Source organism: Pararge aegeria, chromosome 15 (genome assembly GCF_905163445.1).
Source record: "Pararge aegeria chromosome 15, ilParAegt1.1, whole genome shotgun sequence".
Lineage (NCBI taxonomy): Eukaryota > Metazoa > Arthropoda > Insecta > Lepidoptera > Nymphalidae > Pararge > Pararge aegeria.
In genome coordinates, this window is record NC_053194.1 from 2,405,919 (window position 1) to 2,431,476 (window position 25,558).

Sequence of the window (25,558 nt, forward strand, 5' to 3'; positions counted from 1 at the left end):
TCCTACAAGGAGATGTCGATGCTCCAGATGTTCATAACCGACTGTGTTGCTTAAATAATAATATGTAGTTATAATAATTACATATTTTTGTTATGGCCGTTTACTAGATGTGCCCTGCGGAATCGCCCGGACACAGACAGCGTACTGCTAAATAGTCTACACTTACTACAAAAAATCCGATATTAAACGTTAACTTTTTTTAAATCGTACTGGAGTTGCCAAATATACATTAAGTAGAGATATTATTTTAAAATTTTCAAACAACTGAGTTGTGGGCGAAAAAACATTAAGTACAGAAATATCTGTACTATATCTGTACTTAATAAAGTATTTTAACATTTTTAACATTTTCAAACAACTGAGTTGTGGGCGAAAAATATATCTGTTCTGGCTCTTGGAGCTTTAATCGCACACACATTTGAACGTACCCACTACGTGAACATTGCCAATCGCAAATGCCCGTCCCGAGGATCTAGGATCTCCTCTTTTGTCTTATTTCAAATAATTTGAATTCCCTTTGACAATTATTGTATTAATAATCTGTGACTTAACAGCAGCACTACATATTGGGTAAGCAACGTTGACCCAAGTCAGTAAATGAATGGGCGCCCGTCTTTGGAAGTTTGAATGAAGATTTGGCATTTTTTAATATCTTCAATATACAGAATTCGACTGCATCTTAGACTGCATCATCACTTACCAGATGAGATTGCAGTCGAGGGCTAACTTGTAGTGAAATAAAAAAAAAGTATTCTCAAACTCGTTTGACAATATTTTCATTACTTCGGATATACTAAGTGGATAAGGAGTGAAACACAGCTATCGGTGTACTCGGCCTCTAATTACACCGGGATCATGTTTGCTGCACGCCAAAGGGCGGGCTGCAGTCGAGGGCGCCCTGAGGGTTCATTAAGGGGGTTATTAATAACGGGATCGATTCGACAGACCACCAGACAGATTTGCGGAAAAGGGTTAAAGAATTATTATGTGCCTACTTACTTAATTTGCGGAATTCCATGATAGACTATGAAAATTAATTTGCTAAACTCCGCTGTAGTTATTTATAATTTCTTTAATCTTTATATTCCACATCAAAAAGAAATACACGATACACTTATATGTCCAGCTACGTCAGCTCTAGTGGAATCTACTAATAAATTCATAGTTTAGTCTAATTTTAAATAGAAACTCCGAATACTTTAACAGTATTGTAAATATGTATCTTTAGTCTTCTGTTCGAGAGACTTAGACATAATATTTGCAAGTATGCAAATCATAGGTTTATTGAACCTAGACCGTCATTTCGATATGCGAAGAAACTTCACTGTTAACATTCGGACAGTTCTCAAAGTTTAGTTGTGTTGTACCGGCAATCTCCACATACGGCATAGTTTTCTGATGGGTGACTCACGCCCAGTAAACGACCGATATCTAACCAGATAATGATATTAAATGAATGAATGATTGAATGAATATACTTTTATTGCACACCACAAAAAGTACATACGAAAAAAAGAAAAGTAAATCAAAATAACGTATACAATTTGGCGGCCTTATCGCTTCATAGCGGGAATCCAATGGCGAAGAAAACGAATACAGAAAATATTTTGGTGGTGCACATATACATATACCTACCAATAAAATAAATATATCATTATTGGATAGAAGCAGGCGTTACTTTGCGGAAATCCATGATATATTATCAAAATTAAGCTTAATTTGCTATACTCCGCGAAAAGCAGGAGAATCTGTGTGGTGTAATTGATAATTTCTTCGATCCTTATACTCCACACCAAACAGATCTTCAAATTATATCATTACTCAAATAAATATATATAATTTTTATATATTGGATAGAAGCAGGCGTTACTTTGCGAAAATCCATGATATATTATCAAAATTAAGCTTAATTTGCTATACTCCGCGAAAAGCAGGAGAATCTGTGTGGTGTAATTTATAATATAGAGTATAGCAAATTAAGCTTAATTTTGATAATATTTGATAATAATCTTTATATATATATTTCTTGTGTCCTTGTGTATGTCACTGAACTCCTCCTAGACCGCTGGGCCGATTCGAATGAATTTTTTGGTATGCGTTTGGGTGGCTCCCTGGATGGTTAGATTCAAAAATTAGCCCGACAGACTGCGCTGGGGTCCGCTAGTATATGTATAAAACATACATTATATAATACATACATTGTAGGTACATCATATAAAGAGAAATGGAAACCACAGATATAGATTTCCGCAATGTACCTACCGCCTACACATACCCATGTATGGGCCATATACCCATATATACCCATGGGTAGGCGGTAGGTACATTGCGTATCCGATATATAAACAAATAAATAAATATACTGTGAAATACACACATCACCATCTAGCCCCAAAGTAAGCATAGCTTGTGTTATGGGTACTAAGATAGTTGATTAATATTTTTTTATGAATATAATACACAATAATACTTATAATATACAGATAAACAACCAGACGATGAAAATCATTCATGTTCATCACACAAACAATCTCCAGATGTAGGAATCGAACACACGGCCTTGGACTAAGAAAGCAGGGTCGCTGCCCACTGCGCCAACCGGCTGTGGATATAAATGTCAGCGGCCCATATTATACGTTAAAGGATTAAAACGCCAACACAAATTAGTCACGAATTGGGCTCCGTTCTTGTAGTATTGAATTTCATCCGAAACTTCCCCATTGCCAAACTAATTCTATTAATGCCTTTAAAACGAACACCCTTTGATGGCATTAGCTTAAATTCGGAACTCCTAACCCCAAATGTCACGTCTAGTTAGAGGATTGTGAATTGAAATTGGTGGATTAATTAACAAACATATCTCTCACAATTAATTAGTGAGTGTGGGTGTGTATCTGCGGCATCCTGCTGGACGAATGTGCCGATTTTGATTTTGTTTTTTTTTTTGTTTCAAAGGTGAACTCGATCAATGAATGAATGAATGAATACACTTTTATTGTACACCAAAGAAAAAAAAAGTAGTTACAAAGATATAAATACATATCAAGAGAGTACAATTTGGTGGCCTTATCGCTACATAGCGATTTCTTCCAGGCAGCCAATGGCGTAAAAGGAAAAAACATAGAAAAGAGGATTTAAAATCGATCCATTTAAATTTTAAGAATGTGTTTAGCTATATTTGAGGACAATCAGTTCAAGATGGCTGCCGCCACAACATAGCAGATTACATATTTTTTTTTTTAGAACTCACTCACCCCTTTTTAAACATCGCTTAAAAAAATATTACTTATCTATGTAATTGAGTATCATGTAAGTTTATAATAGCATAAATAAATATCATAAATATCTATTATTGTTAGGTATAAATTTATATAGGTATTTTTGTATGTATGTTCATGTAAGTTTATTTTATTTTTTGTTACAACCTTTATGCACCACCCACTTTCCACTTTTTTATCGGTTTCGCACACTCAGGTTGCCTTTAAAAGATCACTTTTAAAGGCAACCTGATATAAGGCCGCCTTTGCGCCCTAGCACTTAGTACTATTATTGTTTTCCTTGTGTTTTTCCTATTGTGTTGTGTTGCAATAAAGTTTTTCTATTCTATTCTATTTGGGTATTAATTGAAAGGGGTCTCAAAAGAATTTCCTCCAATCAGCACTCTGCCAATGGCACTACGACCGAAACCCTTCTTATCGTCCGAGAACCCTTGCCCTGTAGTGGAACTGTTATGGGTTATTATGATAATAAAGATAACCGGAATACTTACGACTCATCATCATCATATCAACCCATTACCGGCCCACTACAGGACACGGGTTACCTTCCACAATGGGAAGGGGTTCAGGCCATAGTCTACCACACTGGTCCAGTCCGGTTGGTGAACTCCACACACCTTGAGAACATTATGTAGAACTCTCAGGCATGCAGATTTCCTCGCGATGTTTTCCTTCATCGGTATTTTAATTACTTAAAACGCACATAACTTAAAAATAAGAGTTGTATGCTGGGATTCGAACTCGGCCCCCCGAGAGTGAAGTCGAGCTCCGCTCCTACCCTCGGCTATCACTGCTTCGAGTTTCACTACTACCGTATATTACGGTAGTAGTGAAACTCGAAGTATCACATAAAAGGGCTTGACTAGTACAACAATGTACACTATATTGAAAGGTAAAAATGCCACTTTATAGCCACTACGTTCACTAAGCTTTAATAAGTTCGTTTGGTTAAATTATTAAGCATATCAAAACTGCGGACCGCAGAAATAACGGGATTTGCAGAAAAATAATGCTGATTTCTACACTTTCTCCTTTTTCATTCACATAATTCTATCCTAATCTTATTAAGATGAAAGATTTCTTTGTTAGTTTGTTTGTTTGTATCCAATGACTACGTAACTACTAGTCCGATTTAAACCATTTTTTTTTTCAATTATCACAAAATAAAATTCTTTCTTTCAAAAAAAAATTAGTAGGTTTCACTTAAAGCAAATAGCAATAATGTTTATAACCAAAGTAGCACACTTTTGCCTATATAAATGTATTATCTGGCATGTGCTGCGAAAGAAATTGTCGATCTCCGCGAAATTTAAAAAAAAACTGTAATTAATGAGGACGGAGTCACAGATAACAACTAGTATTTAACATGATACAAAAATATAATAAAAACCAAATTAAGTCACTTTTCATCCCGAAATAAAATAAAATTATGAAAAAATAAATATCTTTCGTCCTAAGGCAGGTGGAAATATCTGACTCACTATTTTCATTACACAAATGAGTCTAGAAAAATTAATTTTCTCAATATTTCGCTAGTCCATTACTTGGAATTGCTTACAAGTAATGAAAAAAATATTACCTCGAATTTCCTTTTACCTTTAGGCGTTTTTTCTTAAATATTACATCAACTGAATTGCGCGAGATACCTTAACATATTTTGAGCAAGACAAGTTGATTTATAACCTGACTGAGTTGGGTGAGATAAGTATTTTTTTTAAACTTGCTCATCAGGGCCTGACTCGAATTAAATTACGTGTCGGTACACAAGCGATTTATTTTTTAAATGGCAACCCTAACGTTTAAGTGCGTGATGTTTACGAGGTGCGTTCGCCGATAACTATCGATGAAAATTTATGACGAGTCGAAGATAGATAATAAATTTTGGACCCACTTGTTAGACGCGCGAAGTTTAGTATCGATACTCGTTATAACTCAATAACTGAGGCTTAAGACGATAAAGATTAAACCATTAATAGATTATCGGGAAATGTTTATTTTCGTATTTGTTTCGAAATAGTTGTTGGAAAATTACGTATAGGTAGAAATGGTCGCTTATACGGATTCCAAGAGCAATATTTAATGAACGGGTCGCTGCTAAGATGTTTAATTATATAATATTACTGGCTACTGTCAAGCGGTACCTAATGATTAGATTAGTTTTTACGACCTCCCTGGCGCAACGGTGTGCGATGTGAATTTAAGTAGGTCCCGGGTTCTATCCTGGCAGGGGAAAGTTGGGAATTTATAATTTCTGAATTTTCTCTGGTCTGGTCTGGTGAGAGAGATGTGCCACTAAGCGATTTAGTGTTCCGGTGCGATGTCGCGTAGAAACCGATTAGGGGTATGACTATTATACTCCGTAACAGGTTAGCCCGCTGCCGTCTTAGACTGCATCATCACTTACCACCAGTTCAGATTGCAGTCAAGGGCTAGCTTGTAGGGGAATAAAATAAATAAAAAAGTCAATATGGCGGCAACCAGAGGCCATATTTGATTTCGCCAAATGTCAATACATTGATTGTATGATACCTCACACCACTTTTCCGCAACGAACGAATTTGACAGGCCTAAAACAATAAATTGTAGGTACTTAATATGTGGATCGCAATTTTAAGCAAAATTTATTTCCCCAATTTATTTTATACTTCTGGGATTAATTTGGGTGTTTCTTTCTTATTCCATTTTGTATTAAAGGTCTAAAAGAGTTAATTTAGATAGTAAGATATAGAATTTTACCCGGTGGCTGGTCACACTTTCAACCCCGGTCGTCTTGTCGCTTGGATGGATTTCAGCGTTTTTGTTGCCTAAGTAACCTGTACTGTACTGTAACTGTACTGTAGTCGTCAAACGATATTAGAGATAAATTAGTTTTCAACCAAACACTTTTTTCATTAATTTGCGAGCTGATTTGATTAGCTTTATACAGTACGTATGACTTAATAAGTAGGTACACCCCCGCCCCCCTAAGCTTTAGTCACGAACCCTAAGTTTTAGTCATATAGAAACTTCAATTTGATGTAAAAGTATTCCCCAAACTTATTGGATTGCGAAATCGGACATATATTTTATGCTTTGCCATTTTTATGATAATACAACTAAACTTTTTGATGATAAATAAAAAATACGAAGTGCTTCATTTTTTCGTAGGTAAGGTAGTTACTTTAATCGTAAAAAACTCAATGTTAAAAAAGCTATATTCTCAAATGGTTGTTGGAATTTTAAGCGTTCTATTCTTATACATGACTAAAAAAGTTATAGTCCATATTAATAAAAGCTTTTTTATTTTATCTCGCGACTCATTTATTTATTTTTGAAGCAAACATGGCTCGGTTTTTACCATAATCCTGCCTGTTGAAAAGCGATAACGAGGTCTAGGTTAGGAAACACATGCCTCAAATAAAGATATACACTCTTCATAACGATCATTTTGAGTCAATTACCTATTGTCCCACTGAGTGGCATAGTGGGTATCCTTGAATGAATGAATGAATGAATACACAAGAGAGTACAATTCCTTAAGTTTTTTAACTCGTACTGGAGATTTTTTTCATTTTATATCATCTGCATACATTGTGTAAACCTCTATGCACGCCACTAGACTCCCACAGGTAGGACATTGCCATCTCTTTCCTTTCCTACTCTCTTGCCTTTAAGATACGCATGTTCGGGCTAAAATTATTATTACTGAGTATCTTGCCGGCTCTTCTCGGTAGAATCTGCTTTCCGAACCGGTGGTAGAGTCACTACAAACAGACATACTTGATAATTCAAAAGTGCTTATAAAGTAGGCTTACTTGAAATAAATAAATTTTGAATTTTAATTTGGGGCAATAGCGCCAGCATTTTGGGTGCCATGCCCATAAGTGAACCGTTGGGTGGCTTATATTTATTGTAAATATTAATTCTAAATTTGTAATTATTATTTCCCTAGAAAAATTTAATACAAAGTATTTAATACATTAAAAGTTTTATTATAACGCATATAGTTAAACAAAATTTATTTATCACAAAAAAAAAACTACATAATTAAAAATAAACATAATTAAATTTGTAATTATTATAGATTTATTATCGGGCAGCCAAGTTTCACTCAACATTAATGTTTGAGATTTTTATACAGTTTTATAATTTGATCAACGGAATTAGCTCGCTGACTTTGACAATTGCAAGTATACTCTGTCAAACCTTATAGCTAGCTTCATGGAGTCGGTTTTTTGTGACGGTGAGCGCGCGCATTGTAAAAAGCTACTCTCATTTTTCCCTAACGCGCCAAAAGAAGTATAACTTCAAAAATGTGTTATATAAAATTTAATATTCCTTTATAGAGATTTAAACCCAAATGTTAGGTAATAAATAGAACCCGAACAAACATCGAGAAATAGGTAGATCGAAGAAATGTGTTCTATCAAGAGTGTATAAAAAGTATTGAGCCGGCAATTCCTCGCTGCAATCCTCACCGGGGAATAATATAAAACAAACACTATCCATTGTCTGCTCTCCGTAAATTAATATCAACACAATGGCTATACCGTCATTAATATCCAGGGGAAATCGCCCTATCCGTAGGGCGGCCATGCGTTGCAAATGAAACAGGTCTTATCTATCTATCTTAATTTTTTTATCTTATCTTTTTCTTAAATAGTAAATAATTATTCTGACATCTGATATATATTTATACTGACACTAATTAGAATCCTGAAATCGTATATTAATATCTATTATAAGGGTTAAACCGTTTCTTATTGCTGCCCTGTCAGGGCCTCATGACTATGCTCAATGCCTTGCAAGTAAATAAATAATAATAATAAATAATAATAATAATAATAATAATTGTCTTTATTGTGTCTCATTTACAATGGATTCTTATAATCTAAGGAACGGTAACAACTGTGTTAGTTAGAAACTGTGTTACATAAATAAATTACTGCCCAAGTATCCCAAGTGTCCTAGGCTATGTGATGAAATCGCATAACCAAGGGCCACTAAGAGAAAGCTGACGACACTAAAATTATTAAAATCAATCCAATGACAAAACACTAAAAAATACATTTAAATAAAGACTATTAAACACAATACAAAAATCAGAAATGAGTAGATCTGTAGAAGAACTAGTTACTGACATAGTTCTTCCATTTGTGAAGTTAAAGTAGCAATGGGCACATAGCTCGGAGAACCAATAGACGTGGGGGTCTGGAATAGTGACCTCGCACCGTTAAACGCAGCGTTGATCGGCCCCTAAAGAGGTGGGCAAACGACATCAAACGACACGCTGAAAGCGGGTTGAAACAAGTGGCCCGGGACTGTGGATTCTCAACTCCCAACTCATGGACATCAATTGGTTGAAGCGATGACGATACCCAATACGCATATTACGGTATTTTGCTAGAATGCGTGTCTTCTAACAAAACCAGCGTGTCCCAGTGAACACGTAAAGCTTGGTAGCCCTACAGCATTGCCATGTTCCCGCTATCGTGCAACTTGTGAATTGTAGCCATAACCGCTACGTAGCTGAGAAATCGCAATTAAAACCATTGTTATTATTGAAGATAAAGATACAATGACACAAAGTGTTAGTGTGGAAACAATCCGTACTAATATTATAAACGCACCGGTTTATTTGTTTGTTGCCATGTTCGGCGCAACCGTTGAACCGATTTTAATGTAACTTGTTATTAAAAATTATCCTAGACATAGGATAATATCTATTACATATAGGATTCAAATGATACTTTTTATTATATTTTATCGCATTTATTTGTAATAGTCGTTCCACCCATCGTTACACATACCTATCTGACTATTTTAAATTTGAGTTTTAAAATAAAATATAGTCATCATCATATTATATCATCATATATATTATCTTTTCCTATTTTCGTCTTTCCTCGTCCAGTCGATGCCTGCCACTTTTCGGTGATCCATCTAGTTGGGGGGCGTCCGACACTCCGTTTACCGACTATTAAACACCGTCCGTTTAAATGAAATATAGCTATCATAAATTCCAGAATGTAATAAAATATACGATTTGCGCAGCGTAAATGAAAACTCACAACAGCCTATCAGGAAGCTTCTACAAAATAAACAACCAAAGTAAACACCCGTTACCAGACATGATCGAGCCGTAATCCAATTTGTGGTCCAAAACACAAATCCATCTAACAAGCGCCGCCCACACCGAGCAACACGCCTAAAAGACGACTCATGCTCTACGAGTCTACATACTAACGAACGTGCTGGCAGTGCGGTGTATTTCATACACGCAGAAAAGCATTGCCTATTCTCAAATAATTATAATATATGAGTTGTTTATGAGGAGGATTTTTCTATTTTATGCCCTCTTCCTGGTTTATGCCTACCGTGGTCAAACACCATTTGCATGTGGCGTGGCGTGCTGGCCATGGGACATTCGGCACGAGCGTGGCTTCCCATTTATTCAAGTCATGGCGACTTTTCCCGTGGCCAGCACGTAAGCTTTAGCATTTGAATCAGTGGTAGCTTGCAATACCACTCACTTAAACAAAACGTGTAATTACACATAGAAAATAAATAACTCAATTAACATACAGTTTATTTTGTTTCTTATCGTAATAAATGCAAAAAAATATTTTTGGATTATTCGCCACTTTTAACAAATATCAGTCAAATTACTGACACGAAGAAGCCATAAGAGTTTGAAACAAACACTTTATAATTTTAAAATGAATTTTTTTCTTCTCCATAGTCTAAATGCTGGCTGGTAATTGGTTAATTTGGTGCCAATAACTGGCAACAGTTGCGCCAACAAACGGAGCTTGGCTAATTTATAAATTCTGTTTTAAATTCTATTTCATTCATAAAAAATTGTTTGAATACCTCGTTACTAAACAACAATTGTTAAGAACAATTCAAAAATTCAAACAGTATTTTCCTACACATAAAAATAAATAAAATTAGGAATCTCTTCAAGTATAGATTATTGGATATGTTACCCTGTTAAATGACCTTTCCGGGAAAACAAAAAAAAATGTATTTAAACGGGTACATACCACGATAATATTTTCGATTTGTCGATAATTCGACCGAGTCGCTTGGAGTCGCTTCGTTATATTTAAGAAATTTTGATAACCACGAAAATCTTAGTTTAAAATCTATAAAAAAATGGTCTACATTTCTGTGGTCCTGTACTTTGTACAGAATAACATCTCCCACGGAAGCGGGGGTTGCTTTTTGGGCGTCCATCAACCGCAAATCATTCCCCGCCGGCTCACGAGTCTCATCCTTACTTTCCTTAGTTGCGTAATAAAAAAAGTTTTCACATTAAAAAACTTACTAACGAATCTTAAAAAAAACAACGTTCGGAGGGCTCTCAGGGTTGCCTGTTTTATCGTCGCTTGAGATTCTATTATTCGTTGCTTAAAACTTTGACGAATAGGTACTTGGCGAGAAACAAGAAAGAAAAAGTACCTTTGTACACTTCATGTATCTTATGTTCACAATCACAATTTATGGTACATAAATAATAAATAAAAAGGCACGTAATAAAAAAACAACAATATATCCAGTGAAAACAATCAGTTTTCGACAACGTTATTGTATGTAATTGTTACGCAATTTTAACAACGTCTTGTTAAATTAAGTCCCGAGTTCAATTCTCAGTAGTTTTCTTCCCCTTTGCTCACTCATCACGTCGGCTGATTGATGTCCACTGCTGGGAATAGGTTTTTTTTTATTCCACTACGAGTTAGCCCTTGACTGCAATTTCACCTGATGGTAAGTGCGAGTGCGTAAGACTGTATTCTAGGATGGTAACGGGCTAACCTGTGTAGGGAGTATGGCAGCTCGATACTCGGTAGGACTTAGTGTATAGTTTATTTAAACATTGCTAATAATAAACGGTGATAGCTCAGTGGGTAGGATTTCGACTTCATTTTCGGGGGGCCGAGTTCGAATCCCACTATGGGCGTTTTTAAGCAATTACAATATCACTTGCTTCAACGGTGAAGGAAAACATCGTGGGGAAACCTGCATACCTGAGAGCTCTCCATAATGTGCTCAAAAATGTGTGCAGTCCACCATTCCGCTCTGGGCCAGCGTGGTGGGCTACGGCCTTAACCCCTTCTCATTGTGGAAGGAGACCCGTGCCGTGTAGTGGGCCAGTAATTAGTTGATATGATGATGATGATAGCTAATTTATTATTTCAATCAATTTCCATCATTCATTATAATCATGATTTTCATATGATCAGATTTATTTCCTTTTTAAATATAGAATTTCTAACTTATACCTATACCTACCAGTGCAAGAAAATATATGTCAAAATTAATATTCTACGGTAGTAACAAGGGTGCTAACTAGCCACGGCCGAAGCCTCCCACCAGTCAAAAAAAAGGTGTATACTTATATACTACAGTACCAAATCCTTTATTACTTTACGAAGTTTTAGTTTATTGTTTTACGGAGTCGATTTAGTTTGCTCTTGGACACAAAAGCTATAACAATTGATTCAAAGAAATCACAATCATTCCTTGTAAGGTAGTTAGAAACTACTTGACCGAAGTTAATCACATTTTAATGAGACCCCTGACTTATGGGTAACGAATGAAAAATCACGCAAACCCGTAGCAAAATCGATGCAGTACCTCCATTTAAAAAGTCTTATAAAAAAAACACAACCATAGAAATCCTTGTTTTTGGAACGCTAACGTTTTTGATAGGTAAAACACATGCAACTTTTTCGAAAACATTCTGTCCCATCGGGCCATTACAATCTTTATAGCCCTATAACTTGCCGCAACCTTATAATTCCGAGGCGAATTCTGCTCCGTGAAAACAAAAATAAATCACCACGTCAATACCGGAGTGATGAAGGAAAAACATAATGTATTTTTCCAGCACAGATTGCGAAATATTGTCTTTATATATTGAAGCTTACCGACGTCGTAATAAACCGTATTATTGCTATGAATATATCAAAATAACTTTATGAACACAGAGATAAATTACTCGTAAAGATATCAAATATATTCTTGCTCTAAGGCGATACTCGTGACATCCTTCTTGTTGATATCCAAAAAAAGAAAAAGAAGAGAGAATGTTCTTATTCTTTGGAGGTTCTTAAAGTTTTGGAGTGGCTGTCAAGTGATATACGACGACAAGTTTTTACAAGGTTTTTTTATAGTATTAACTAACGGAACAAGCAAATAGCTCACCTGATGGTGAAAGGAAAACTGCATATCTGAGAGTTCTCCAAAATGTTCTCAAAGGTGTGTGAAGTCCACCAATCTGCACTGGGTCAGCGTGGTGGACTACGGCCTTAACCCCTTCTCATTTTGGGAGGTTAGCCTATAAAAAGTAGCTTAGTATAAAATTAGCTTACTTGCAATCGAAGAGTCGTTTTCGAGTATTGAACTTTGTATCGTAAAAGTGAAATGGATCTAACGACACTCGTTTTGGGGTCTCAAATCCTGTTCTTCAGATTTTGATTTGTCAAACGTTCTATCAAAAGCCTGTGCTAAAGAATGGTAGGCAAATTTGAGTTTTAATCTAACGCATATAAGATCCATTTTATTGTGATGTTCCAGTATTCCATATTCGAAAACAACTCTCGATTGTAGCTATTGACATAGCTAATCTTGTACTAAGGCTACAGAACAGCACTTGGCACGCTCTGCGAAAAGTTACTATGTTTATAGGCAACGGCTTACCATTGGCCATCTGCTTGGTTCGTCAATAATAGCTATTTAAAAAAAAATTTGAAAGACCAGAGGCGTGTGGTGTACGCTTACTCAAAAAAAAAGATGGAAATGTTATAACCACGGGTTCAAACTCAGCGCTCGAACAAAGAGCGCACATACGCACTTATCGTTCGGGCGATTTCCATAAATCGCGTATTCATCCCAAAATGGAACAGCACAATTTGCACAGCGCAACACAGTGTCACGTCAGATGCGATAGACGGAAAGAGAACGGGCACTGAGACGTTGATACCTATTGGCAATCTATTCCGTTTTCCACTTGCATTGTGTCGCCTGAAATGCGCATGCAAATAGCGTTTGAATCTTTGCGACGCGAGGCAAATGTCGCAAATGATTTTCGTGAACCGAATAGAGAGATAAGCGAACGACCGAGACATTCTGTTTCGTAATTTCGGTTTTCCAACTGTTTGTTGCAGAGAAAGGTCTGTGCCCAATCACGTGATGTGCATTAAACGGAAAGTTGTCAGAGAACATTACAATGCTTATTTATGCATTTTTAATGCCAGGGTTAGAATAATTTTTCATTTGGCTTCTTTCTCAATCTGGAACCATTTACAGTTAAACCATTACTAGCCGCTACAGAGCACGGATCTTATCTCAAAATGATAAGGGTTAAGGCCACCGTCCACCGCGCTGGCCAAGTACGGATAGGTAGAAACACACAAGATTTGAGTGTTTTTACCAATCCGAATAAAAGTACGGAGAACTCTCAGGCAGGTTTCCTTATGATATTTTCCTTCACCTTTTAATTCCATAAACTACAAACCACACAATTCCGAAAGGTATACCGAAAACCAGGCGATTACAGCTTAATAACTAATTCAGTTTAACTTCCCTATTCATACTTGTAGTTAGACATTGGATCCAAATATCAGGTCTGTAAATACAAGCCTGAAATGATGAATATTTAAAAATAAGTACATGCTATTATTAAATCAATGAAGTTGTTTACAAAAAAAAACGATATGTTATTCTATACCATATTTCTAACTTACCCGCTGAAAACGATAAGGCTAAATTTAACAGTTTATTAATTATACAGGTTAATTTGGACAGGTTAAAATTTCAAAATTACATGTAACTCAACTTTGCAGTATAGTTTTCTTAGTTATTTTTCAAAATTTTGATAAAAACTAAAAATCCTTTTTAACTTTATTCAGACATTCAATTGTACAAAACGTAGAAATGGTTTTAGTTTGCCACATTCTGAAATGGAATCCGGTTATGTCACGCTCTTAAAACATACATGACACACGAACAAACTAAATGGCATTAATAAGTTTTGCCCACACTTTTGCACAGCCTTAAAAACTACGATAGCACCCATATAAGTAACGACAAATAAAAGTAACAGGCGATAGCGGTAATCGGTGGTAATTGAAGAGATCGGTTTTGTAGATACGTAATATCACGTCATGTCAACGATCCGGGGCCGATCTAAAAGCCAGGACATGTCACTGCGGCAAACTGTATATGTAAATTGTCTATATGTTATGACAATATGTTTTGATCTGAAGCGGAATACGTATATTAATCTCGACAGATGTGTCTACACAAAGATTTCGGCTGTTTTGGTTTACTGGAAATTGTCGAGTGGTGAGGAGTTTGGGAAAACCGAGTTCGATTCCCGGGAACCTGTAACTTTCCAGAGTTATGTGCATTTTACGCATGAAGTCATCATCATCAAATCAACCGATTGTCGTCCACTGCTGGACATAGGTCTTTTGTAGGGCGTTCCAAACTCCACGATTGCGGGCCGCTTGTATCCAGGGGCTCCCTGCGACTCGTTTGATGTCGTCAGTCCACCTGGTTGGGGGTCAGCCAACGCTGCGCTTACCCATGCGGGGTTGCCACTCCAACACCTTTGAACCCTATCGTCCATCGGTTCTCCGAGCTATGTGCCCCGCCCATTGCCACTTCAGCTTCGCAACTGGCTGAGCTATGTCGAAAACTCTAGTTCTTCTACGTATGATAACGTAGAGATACTCCTAACATAGCTCTTTTCATCGCTCGCTGAGTGACTCTGAATCTTCTTATGAGGCCCATAGTCCAACTTTTATTGAATGAAGTATTAAAGTCTATTAATTGCATATTACAGGTCAGGTTAGATATTATATGTTATGAAGTCCAAATGTGGCCGTCTACGCAATATCACATCCGCAGTAGGCACAGTGTCCATGACATTGGAGACAAGTTGCAGAAAGCCCCGGATGGAATGGTCATTTTGCACGTTGACCGCAAAGTTACGTTGGTAACAGATGCCTCAACATTGTATTTCCTGGAGCTAAAACTCGCGGGTGCCCAAGAATGCGCTGACTAGGAAAAGTGAAAACAGATCTAAGCGCCAATAGAGTCAAAAAGTAGAATGAACGAGACCGGGCAAAGTGGACTAGGATATGCCGGATAGCGCACCCCACTTAGTGGGATAAAGTTTTGTCGAAGTAGAATTTTCAATGTAAATTGTTTCACTTGATTTAAAGGAAAAAATCGTGAGGAAGCCTGCATGTCTAGGAGTCACCATAATATTCTCAAATGAAGTCTATAGAAATCAAATAACATGTTCATGAGGCTTTACGCCCACCCTCCAGGTTGTTAGATGCATGGCGGCTCTTGGAAGGAGGGGTTTCTTGCATGCTGCTTAGACTACGGTCTTCCACTTATGCCTTTGAGCCATCTGCTATGTCCATCAATTACAATTACAAATATAATAAATGCAAAAATCGTGTTTGTATATTTGTCCTTCCTTAACGCCCTACGATAGCAACCAATATGATTTTTGGCATTTGGCAAGTTGAAAGGACGGTGAGTAAGATATGCTACTTTTTATTCCAGGAAATCACAGAATTTAAAAAACCCAAAAGTTAACCTGAGAGAGGACCGTACTGTATTAAGCCGGAATGGTTTAATAGTAATGATGATGCAAGTTATCTTATTCCACAACAGAACCCTAAAAAGTGGCAGAACCGGGCGGTCCCTCCATCCTCCAGCTCGTATAGCCGTTATTTTCCTTCACCCGTCGGATCGGCAAACGGGCGCGTCCCACGAAATTGCCTCGACACGAGTTATTACGTATTCTATCAAATTGACTAGCGCATTAGCGATTTATCGCGTGCTTTGTCGTTAGGAAACATTGGTAAAGGGTATGTGTGGGGGGGAGGTTTTAAAGGGGGTGTACAGCCACAATCATACACCTGTATAATTTTTTTTACCAAACTTTTTATAACGATTTTTTTTACATTCGATTCGAGATTTTTACAACTTAAACAACTTTTAAGACGCTGGCCCAGTGCGGATTAGTGCTGGAAAATAATAATAATAAAATATTTTATTGCCATACTCTATTGTTAGCATAAGTTCTTTAACTAAGTAGTCTACACAGTAAAAGATTTTTTTTTTATAAAAAAATTCACAAATGTTGCATTACTCGCCAAACTGGTTAACCAGTTTATTTTAGCGCTCGTATATAAAGTTATATAAAGCTAACATGCACCAAAAGCTAGAATACTATATTTAGTATATCTAACTCCTAATTAATAATATTTTAAAGAAGACAAAAATTCAAAAAAAAACAAAAAAGACATATATTTATATATATATATATATATATATATATATATATATATATATATATATATATATATATATATATATTATATATATATATTTAAACAGGCTTAAACAAATTACTACTCAAGACTTATAAAACAGTGAAGAAATTAAAAGGAGTCCATTAGTAGTTGTTCCTTCAGCTTCTTCTTATAACTCTACACTGACATTATGAACTATCCTAGGCAACTCAATTTTATTAAAGATTTTAGGCACAATGAATCGATTCAGCCTTTTACCATAGTAGTTCACGACTTTTGGTACTATTATTAATCTTGTCTTTCTATTACCTCTTAAGCAGTGGCGTGGATAGAGGGTGAACAAAATATCCAGTACGAGTTATTAAAACTTAGGGATAGGCATTGTAAGAGTTATAAAAAGCCTACCCTTAAGTATTTTTGATTTTCTTCATTTTGTATCATCTGCATACCCTGTGCATACCCTTTATGCACGCCACTGCTCTTAAGCTATTTCAATGTTATCGGATTTAAAAAAGGTGTTTGATAAGTAGTGTTCCTTTGCTATTAGGTAATCAACTTTGAACTGACAATATTTTTAAATCACGAAAACTACTTTCAAAGTACCCGCTATACTTTTTCTTTGCATATATTCCTATTATTCTCTTTAAAATTCTAATTTGTATTTTACTGTAGTTTAGTGTATTTTACATGTGTAACCTTCTTTTTCTTTGTGTTTGTCTGTTATTTCTGAAGGTCTTTTCAGTCATACTTCAAGTTAACCAGCCAACACAGAAGGTCATTAACAACTTTCACAGGAGCGATTGATTTAAATTTGGTGTATCGACTGTTCTTTCACTCCGGTGGTAGTTCCAAGAAATAATAATCTGAGCTGGTGCTGCAGATACTAGAAGTCTTCAGGATTCCAAACCCCTCAGCCATTCACATTTCATATAGTGTATTTGGCCTGGGTAGAATAGAACTAATTAGGCCCCATGTTGAAAAAATATTGAGAGACATTTAAATTTTTCATTTAAGGTTTTATATGCAAATTTTTAAATTACACGGGTATCACCTTAAAGCAGGTTCTTAAACGATGTTTTATTAAGGTTAAAGGCCACAAGAGGATACTGCGGAACTTTGTTTCGACGATTGTTCGCAATAGAGTAACAAAATTTTTATTTTGGTATCAAGTTACTGTATGAAATTAGGTATTTGTTCGACCTTTTATAAAAAAAAGTCTACAAACACTAACGAGCAGATACTTTAAACATATAAATCAATGAAATATATAAGTTAGTATTAAACGTTCTGCAGTAATTGTAGAAAATAAAAATACAAAAACCAGAACAACAAACATACATGCAGCTCCGACAATATAACAGCTGTAAGCTGAAATTGTCAAAAAATTGATATTCTTCAACGCCTCAGCCATGGATAAAAATGTATCAAAATAAGCGAAAAATAACACCATAAATCGATAACGCATTAAGTGCAAAAAGTACATATGCCCTGCCTACACCGCCAGAGGGTGAAGGGAGATACCTACAGATATCCCCGATATCGCCGGGAGACGCGGGCGGATGGGGGAGGTCCGAGGATGAAATATCCCCCCATAAATCTGCCAGGACTCAACGCCGCGGCCTAACGTCCTCTGTCTATATTTTGTCTCACTTGGAAAATTATTTCGAGACAGCACTGAAAAATTCCAGATTTATCATCTGTTTCACGACCTCCCTGGCGCAGCGGAGATTGCAGTGGTTTGCAGTTGTGGGTCCCGGATTCGATCCCATGCAGTGCAATTTTGGGAATTTATTACTTCCAATTTTTTGGTCTGGTCTGGTGGGAGGTTTTTGTCGTGGCTAGTAGACAACCCTACCGACAAAGACGTGTCGCTTAGCGTTCTGGCACGATGTCGAGTAGGTACCGATTTTTTTCTTAACTTTTATGTCTATAATTTATCGCAGTTTTATTTTCGTAATTTAATTCAATCCTAAGTATATTATAAAGGGATGGAACGGCACTCGCTATTGGACACGCTAACCATACCACAGTTTTCACATATTTGGGATTAATCTGAAATTATATGCATATATACCGAAATTACACGAATAATACAAACACAAGGTTTATTATTTTAACATAACTGCCATACCCCTAACAGATTAGCCCGTTACCATTTTAGACTGCATCATCACTTACCAGGAGATAATGCAGTGAAGGAGTTGTAGTGGAATAATATAAAAGTGATTTTGACTCTCACTCGACCGACAAGTCAAGTTAAATCAAACAAAACCTAGACAACTCCGCAAACTTAGTTACGATAAGATGCAAATTTGTGATGAATTTTAAACATTGTATCTGAATTCTCGAGACAAGATTGGTTAGGGCTTAATTGGTTATTCCAAGTTTCTCAATCTGCATCGCAATTGTTCGGAATTGAGTCTTTTTAGGGTTCCGCGCCCCAATAGTCGATGGAACCCTATTGCTAAGCCTCCGCTGACCGTCATCCAATCTCCACAGTAGATTGGCGCAGTGGACAGTGACCGCGCTTTCTGAGCCCAAGGAAAATGTGTGTGTATTGAACGTTAATGTTTTCCGTGTCTGGGTGTTCGTCTGTATTTATGTATACTATTCCTAAAAATATTCATCAGTTATCTTATTACCTTTAACACAAGATACGCTTACTTTGGGGCTAGGTGGCGTTGTGTGTCGTAGGATAGTTATATTAATAAATAATTTTTCAGCGGTTTGCCACTCAATGTCAAAGGCAAAGTCAAAATCGTAAATTTAAAGCAAAAGCTAAGAGGGTTCCAAACGTTTCACGAAGTATAACAGCACATAGTAAAAAAGGAAAGAGACGGAAATATACAGGTTTTCCTTCACCTATGACTATCAATAGATAAATAAAAAAATAAATATAAATATATACTACGACATCTAGCTAGCCCCAAAGCAAGCGAAGGTTGTGTTATTGGTACTAAGATGACTGATGACTGTTTTTATGAATAATATACATAAATACTTATAATATATAGAAAAACACCCAGACACTGAAAAATTTTTATGGACTCAGAAAGCAGGGTCGCTGCCCCCTGCGCTACTCGGCCGTTCAATATAACTATTTATTTCATATATTAATAACTATTTGTTTTATAATATAAAAAATAACATGGCTTACCCTTCTCATTCATTCTGTGAGGAGACCCGTGCCCGGCAGTGGGCCAGTAATGGGTTGATGGTCAGGATGATGACCCGGTTACGGAACCCTTCGTGAGCAAGTCCAACTCGCACCTAGCCACTTTATAAGGTTAATATTGGTTTAGTTTTTCTTCGCTACTTGTTCCTTTGCTATGGTTCGAAAAGTGTTTTTTTTTTACTTATAAATCAAAACGTTGTCTGGACTGGTATCGTGCGGTGGTAGTCTGTATGATGTTTTCTCCGTTATCACATCAACTAAGACGTCCACTGCTGGGCAATGCTCTTTTGGGATTTTATTACCTGTTTTACGCTACCATCTTAAACTGCATCAACACTTACCATTAGGTGAGATAAGGATTTGTTTTATTCCACTATAAGTTGACGCTTGAAGCCCTCTTGTCTGAGAGGTAGAAGATTTTCTACCTGCTGGAGAAAGTCTCATTGAATTAGTTCAGCTGTTCCAAAAATACAGACAGACATTTTATGTAGGTATGGTAGGTAAGTCATGGCCAAAATCTCTCACCAGTCCAAAGAAAATTAGGAAATTATTAATTTCCAAATTGCCCCTCCGGAAATCGGATCCGAGGCCTGTACTTGTAAGAACACATCGGTCACCACTGCGCCATGTGAGTTATCAAAATTGTAACCGAATACCTCCTGCTTCTGATTTATGATATTATTCGTACGCTTTTATACATAAAAGCTGAACATGAGACAATTGTTTTCATATCACAGACATCACATACAACTATATGTATAAATGCCAGGAAAATATCTCTACCCAAAAAATATTACGTCACCAATATTATCCATGAGTATACTTGTGCCGTAAACAAAGACGTTAATACAAAAGGTACGCTAAAGGAGGGTACTGTATTACAATTTATAATCTGCTCCCGCTGTCTACGGCGATCTATTTCATGTTTCCTTTATGTATTAAATAAACGGGAAAATGTAGAAGTTCATTTTCTTAAAAGAATTCTTTTACGTGTAAGGCTGGACGCACATTGGTATATTTTTTTTTTATTCCACTAACTTTTCTTTATTCTATGATGCCCTTAACTGCTCAACCCCACTACCTGATGATACAGTCCAAGATGGCAGTGGGTTAACCTGTTTGTGGTATGGCTTTTATATTAAACCCTAATCGGTCTTTATCTAATCAAAATAGCTTGGCGTCGTTCAGAGTAGTTTCCAACCAGACACATGAATGGATAGGAAATACAAAGTCGCGTTTTTTCACAGGTAGATTTCATCTAGCCAGGACTATTTGGTTCAGCTCTTGTTTATATTTACGTCCTGGATTACGTCCAACATATATTTGTTATATAGGGAATCGTGTGGTTGTGTCGAATCCGGTTTAATTTTGGTCGGTATAAGATATTCTGAGTATTGCAATCTCCCACACCTCGGGCAGAAAAAATATATACAGTATTCATGTTTAAAAGCGTGTCTCTTTAACATACATACAACAACGTAACCGTACGTACACGTACACTCAGACAATAGATAGTCACGTGTGCGGCCACCCTTAAGAAAAGATCTTTGTACGAAATTCCAAACGAAATTTATTATCTCAGAAAGGTAGTCAAGTATGATTATAAGTTATAACATACAATGGGTTTATATGATGATAATGAGTCAGTTATTATTATTACAAAATTAAAAATAAAAAATAAATTATCTGTATCGTATTTGGTCCACAGATAATAAAAAAAGAGCCAAATCTCATTCTATGTACATTCAAATCGATATAAGATACAAAATATGTGCATTTTTGCCACTAGAATTTAGCCCTTGAATGCTATCTCGCATGGTGCTGAGTGACGATGCAGACCAAGATGGTACCGGGCTAACCTGTTAGGGAGTATGTTAGTCATACTCCTAATCGGTTTCAACGCGACATCACACCGAAACACTAAATCGCTTAGCGGCAGAATTATAAATTCCCCAATAGCCCCTGCCTGGAACCGAACCCGAGACCTCCTAATTAAGTTTATTATTATTATTATTATTATTAAAGTTTATTATTATTATTATTAATTAAATTCACAGCGCTCACCATTGTAAGTAAATTCTTTTTCATTTTTAGTGGTGTTTTTTTAATTTTTTAAGGTAAATAAATTAATAATAGTTAATCAGTCAGTAAATTCATTCTGACTATTTAGGGGAATATAATAGTAATCGAAGAATGTAATGTAATGATTCATCCCAAACAATTTTATAAAAAGTATTTTCATTTCGCCCGCAATATAAGTGTTGTAGATAGTAAGGGGTGTTATAAAATCGTGTTCCCCCCATAACGCGTTCAGCAGCCGGTCGCGTGGAAAAAAATGTATTTAAACCGCTTCCAGCTTGTCTGCCTGATCGCCGTGATCGGACACGTTTTTGCATATAGATGCATCGGCGAACATCGAATTTTCATCCGAACACGATGTTAAATAAAATGCTGCTCGGCGTTTATTAAGTTGTATCCACCTGTATAACATGAACGTTTCATGCTTTAAACATTGCATTTTACTTTATATTGATCTTATCACAAAAGGAATTTCCTATACTTATCAGTATGTATTACTGGCCCATTACAGGGCACCGGTCTCATCATAGAATAAGAAGGGCTAACTCCTTCACCATTGAAGCAAGTGATATTTAATTACTTAAAACGCACATAACCCCGAAAGGTTAGAGGTGAGTGCCGGGATCGAACTCAGTCCCCCCGAAAGTTCGCCGAAGCCTTACCCACTGCACTATCACCGCTCTCCTTTATTATAACAATCATTTACATTCCAGACCATTCCATCCATAGATTTTTAGTATGTTAGAAACAATTTTTCCTTAACCACTAAGGAAAATTTTATAAATTTAAAATGTATATAAATATTTTCTGAATGGACAGGATTTGAACCTGCGACTCTCTGGCAATCGCGGCCCGAGCGCTTTCTCCAATTAAGCTACAGTAGTATACGTAGCTACGACTCTCCTACCGTCAGTCAATGCCGAAATTAGTATATGCCTTTCACCGTCACAGAGAGACGCAGGTTCAAATCCTGACGGTTTCGAAAATTTTTATATTTTATATTGATAATTCCACCAAGTGTATGTAGAAACACTAAAAAAAATTATAAAAACACTAAGGAAAAATTAAATTATTAGAAGAAAAAAAAAACTTCTCGGTAAAATTTACCTTTCGATCCGGTGGTAGAGTCACTATAAACAGACAGACTTGACGTTTCAATAGAACTTATATTAACACTCTCAATGAACACAAGACCGGCTAGGTCACTAGGCATTTTTTTAAATACTGTTATCTCACACAATAAAGACGACTATTATTATTTATTTACTCTTACTTATATTCATGCAATTATATTGTGCTAAAGTATATAAAGCTAATTTAAATATAGTTTATAACTTTCACATTTGTACTCTCGCCATAGCACCATCAACGACATCATCCGACGATCTCTTGCTACCGCTCACGTACCAGCTGTATTAGAACCTATTGGTTTGGCGCGGAGCGATGGCAAGAGACCTGATGGTATGACTCTCATTCCTTGGAGGCTGGGAAGGTCACTTGTGTGGGATGCAACTTGTGTCGATACCCTAGCTGCATCACACATCCAGGCCACCTCGTCAATGGTGGGTGCGGCTGCGACCAGTGCCGAGCAGGCCAAGAGGCGTAAAGGAAACCTGGATAGCAGTTTAATTTTTATGCCTTTTGGAATAGAGGTTAGGAAAAGAAAAGGAAGAGAAAAGGGTTATCGAGTCTACCGGTGATCCTAGAGCGGGCAGTTACCTTGGCCAAAGAATTAGTTTGGCCATCCAAAGGGGCAATGTTGCCAGCATCTTAGGAACTGTGCCTCGCTTCGGTGGTTTCGTAGACGTTTTAGATTTTATTTAGTTTTACATAGTTTATTTTAAGTTATATTTAAAAAACAACTGTGCTAAAGTATATATTAGTTTTTAATATTTGTTATTAGTATTATTTTATGTGTGTAGTCTGGTTTATTTATTTGTTTGTATGTTTTAATAGTGTACCTTTTTTTTTTCTTTTTAGTTTTCCTAATCCTTAAGGCTAGGCTAATATCGCTACTTAGCGAATAAGGTCGCCTTTTGTATGCTACTATTTGAAGAGTCTAATTTTTTCATTTTCTTAACATGTTGTATAAGTTAGCATTGATTATTTTAATTAATTTAAGACCGGTGCAGTGTATCAGCCGAACATAGCTGACACGCAAACAGACATACGCTCTCTCATTTATATTATTAGTACGAATAGTATCTCAACCATACCGTACATGTATGGCCCAGAGCGTTCGGTCAATACAGACGTACGTTTGTAAACTATGCTGTTTGTTATGACTGAGAATCAAATTGCTATCTCACTAATTACTATATGCAATTGCAGTAACAATTACTGAACCTAAATATAAAGCGAGGAATGTTCATTAATGCTCTGTTGTGTATTACAGTACGTACTTGAAATTACGTCAAATTATAATCCACACAAGATCACGAAAACTACTGCACGTAAAACGCTAATATTTGGCTATTAAGTAGTTCATAGGTGGGTGAGATTACAGCTTACAAGGTGTATTTAGAAACTTCACCCCTACAGGGGTACAATAGGGGTTAGAACTTTGTGTGAAATACCTATGTTTATTATGTTACAGAAACCAAAATTTGCATTTAGGTTGATAATGGAATTGACTTGTGAATGGTAAAACAAAAATACGTCTATTAACTTTTTCCGAATATAAAAATAACGGGAGCTTTCTGGTGAGAGGACACTTCAGGATACTTTGTAGCACAGTTTGTGTGTTTGTGTCGGGGAAACACAGTTGTAAACGTTTCCGCATATATATCTTAAACGATTTATTATGACGTCGCAGCAAAATGTTGACAAAACTTTCCATAGATACAGCAAGGCATCCTGGATAAAGAGGTTGCATAATTTGAAGCCCGGGCAAGTAAAATAAACAAACGCGGACAAAGTCGCGGGCACCAGCCAGTAAGATTTAGTGTATTTTTTGTTTGTTAACGATGTCCTATAGCGTTATTGCCATCTCTTTTTGAGTTTACGGAAGTGTATTATGAAAATTAAGCTTAATTTGCTATACTCTGCGAACAGCAGGAGAATATGTATGGTGTAATTTATAATTTCTTCATACTGTTTCTTCATATCCTCGGCAATGCACCCTCTACGCACGTTTCGCCCCAAAACCGGAGCATCCTCAGGAGATGTTGTCTTTACAATGAATAATTGTTAACTCAAACCGGAGCATCCTCAGGAGATGTTGTCTTTACAATGAATAATTGTTAACTCAAACCGGAGCATCCTCAGGAGATGTTGACTTCACAATGAATAATTGTTAAGTCAAACCGGAGCATCCTCAGGAGATGTTGACCTTACAATGAATAATTGTTAAGTCAAACCGGAGCATCCTCAGGAGATGTTGACTTTACAATGAATAATTGTTAAGTCAAACCGGAGCATCCTCAGGAGATGTTGACTTTACAATGAATAATTGTTAAGTCAAACCGGAGCATCCTCAGGAGATGTTGACTTTACAATGAATAATTGTTAAGTCAAACCGGAGCATCCTCAGGAGATGTTGACTTCACAATGAATAATTGTTAAGTCAAACCGGAGCATCCTCAGGAGATGTTGACTTTACAATGAATAATTGTTAAGTCAAACCGGAGCATCCTCAGGAGATGTTGACTTTACAATGAATAATTGTTAAGTCAAACCGGAGCATCCTCAGGAGATGTTGACTT

The 25,558-nt window shown here is 36.4% G+C and overlaps 1 protein-coding gene across 2 annotated transcripts in view; it reads left to right on the top strand.

Annotated features, from left to right (window-relative positions):
• The window catches only part of LOC120629801 (max dimerization protein 1-like), a 440,856-nt gene that overhangs the window by 374,039 nt on the left and 41,259 nt on the right, over window positions 1-25,558 (top strand). The gene's annotated exons all lie outside the window — the stretch shown is intronic.